The sequence below is a fragment of the Cryptomeria japonica genome, unplaced genomic scaffold, assembly GCF_030272615.1.
Source record: "Cryptomeria japonica unplaced genomic scaffold, Sugi_1.0 HiC_scaffold_115, whole genome shotgun sequence".
Lineage (NCBI taxonomy): Eukaryota > Viridiplantae > Streptophyta > Pinopsida > Cupressales > Cupressaceae > Cryptomeria > Cryptomeria japonica.
The window spans coordinates 27,339-29,918 of record NW_026728937.1 but is presented as its reverse complement, the minus strand read 5'-3'; the positions used below and the strand labels follow the sequence as shown (position 1 = coordinate 29,918).

At 61.9% G+C, this 2,580-nt stretch overlaps 1 non-coding gene across 1 annotated transcript; it reads left to right on the top strand.

Annotated features, from left to right (window-relative positions):
• Positions 1–2,100: 2,100 nt before the first annotated feature.
• LOC131865637 (5S ribosomal RNA) lies at positions 2,101–2,219 on the top strand. Its single transcript, XR_009364356.1, has one exon. It is a non-coding gene; the product is annotated as a 5S ribosomal RNA (ribosomal RNA).
• The last annotated feature ends 361 nt before the right edge of the window (positions 2,220–2,580 follow it).

Genomic DNA, 2,580 nt, shown 5'->3' with positions numbered 1-2,580 from the left:
CACCCGGGGCAAACCGGGCTCCGACTTCGTGCAGGCCGCACCTTGGAGCACACTTCGGAGCGCTCCTTGGTGCGCACCATGGTGCCCACCAGGGCGCACCCGAGGCAAACCGGGCTCCGACTTCGTGCACGCCGCACCTTGGAGCACACATCGGAGCGCTCCCAGGTTCGCACCAGCGTTGCGCACCTTTGATGCGCTGCCTTCACTAATTTCCAGAAAAGGCAAAAAAAAACGATATTTTAAAATTTCCGTTCTGAAAGATAGTGAAAAAAACGGAACGCGGGTGCCATCTTGAGCCCTTCCTGATGCGCAGCCCAGGCAAGTTGTGCGCACCAAGGTGCCCACCCTGGCGGAGGTGCGCGCCCGGGGCAAACCGGGCTCCGACTTCGTGCACTGCATGGTGCCCACCAAGGCGCGCAACCCAGCCAAGGTGCCCACCGCAGCGAAGGTGCACGCGAGGTGCACACCCGGGGCAAACCGGGCTCCGACTTCGTGCACGCCGCACCTTGGAGCACACTTCAGAGCGCTCCTTGGTACGCACCAGGGCGCGCAACCCAGCCAAGGTGCTCACCCCGGCGAAGGTGCACGCGAGGTGCGCACCCGGGGCAAACCGGGCTCGGACTTCGTGCACGCCGCACCTTGGAGCACACATCGGAGCGCTCCCGGGTTCGCACCAGCATTGCGCACCTTTGATGCGCTGCCTTCACTAATTTCCAGAAAAGGCAAAAAAAAGAAAAAAATGAGATTTTAAAATTTCCGTTTTGAAAGATAGTGAAAAAAACGGAACGCGGGTGCCATCTTGAGCCCGCCCTGGTGTGCAGCCCAGGCAAGTTGTGCGCACCAAGGCACCCACCCTGGCCAAGGTGGGTCACGGGGTGGGTCCTAGGGTGGGTAACGGGGTGGGTACTAAGGTGCGTGCCAAGGTGGGTCATAGGGTGGGTGCCAAGGTGGGCACCAGGGTGGGTGTGCACCAACCCTAGCCAGGGTAGGTCACGGGGTGGTTGTCGGGGTGGGCGTCAAGGAGCCAAGGTGGGTGGCAAGTAGCCAAGTTGCGTGCCAAGGTGGGTGTCGGGGTGGGTGCCAAGGATCCAAGGTGGGTGCCAAGGAACCAAGGTGGGTGTCTGGGTGGGTGCCGAGGTGGGAGCCAGGGTGGGTCCCAAGGTGAGTGCAAAGGTGGGTGCCAGGGTCAAGGTGAGTGCCAATGTGGGTTCCAAGGTGCCAGGGTCAGGGTGAGTGCCAATGTGGGTTCAAAGGTGCTAAGTTGGGTGCGAGGTTGGGTGCGAGGGTGGGTGGGTGCCAAGGTGTGCTAGGTGGAAGCCCGGGTGGGTCGGCATCCCATGGGTGTCGAGTTGGGTGCCTGATGGGTGCTTCTTGTCAAGTTTTAGTCGTCGGGACTCATTTCGAGCCTTAGAGGTCGTTTCTTGTCCGGTTGCCCTGTCTTCGACCTGGGAACCCAATTTTGGTCCTCGGGTCCCATTTTTTTTTGTCTCGCATCCCACTTTTGGCCTGTGGCCTTTTCGGGGTCGATTCTCGTTTTGGGCATCAGAGCATGTTTCTTCTCCTAAAACCCAATATTTGTTTATTAAGTCTCGGAACACATTTTTGTTCTCGTGGACCCATCATGGGTCTTGGAACGCATTTGTGGTCCTTGGGTCCCATTTTGCATCCCGAAACTTGTGTTTTGGTGCTTGATCCCTATTTTGGGTGCCCACCTTGCACCAAGTGCGCACCCGGGGCAAACCGAGCGCCTTGGTGCACCGGGGCAAGATCGAGCGTGCACCCGAGGCGCCCCGAACATGCACCAAGGTGCACTCGGCCCACATGTGAGCGCAGGTCGTTGCGCCCGAGGTGGTGTGTGGGCACCGCGTTGCAGACGGGACACTGCACGCACACGACGCCCCCTCCAGGTGCACGCACGTAGGCCGGGCCGGGTGCACACCCGACGCCCTAGCAAGGTGCGCGCACCCGGGCAGGGCTCACACTTGGCGAACGGGGCGCACTTCGCGAGGGAGGGTGTGCACCTCGACGGGGGTGGGTGGCCGGGGTGGATTCGCACATGGGTCGCGGTTTGCTAAGTACACACTGCGACAAGCTCATAACGGGTGCGATCATACCAGCGTTAGTGCACCGGATCCCATCAGAACTCCGCAGTTAAGCGCGCTTGGGCCGGAGTAGTACTGGGATGGGTGACCTCCCGGGAAGTCCCGGTGTTGCACCCTTTTTTAGTTTTTCGCCGGGCGTCGCAATGCTATTTGAATAAACCTTTTGCCCGTTTGCGTTCTCGTCGGGGCCGGGCCGGGCCGGGGTGCGCTGCCCGCACTACCGCGCGCGCGGGGGCGACACCGAGCGCGCACCCGAGGCGCCCCGAGCACACAGGCCACGGTGCAACCCGGGCGTTGTGCGCGCACCCCGGTGCGCCCGAGGTGCTGCGCGCGCACCCAGGTGAAATCGGTGTGCACCTCGGCCAGTGCGCGCTCGGTCGAGTCGCGCACGTTGGCCAAGGTGCACGGTGATGTTTCTTACTCTAAGGTTCCGCACCAGACGCCCGGGACAGGTGAGCGAAGCTGGGCGGGGCCGGGT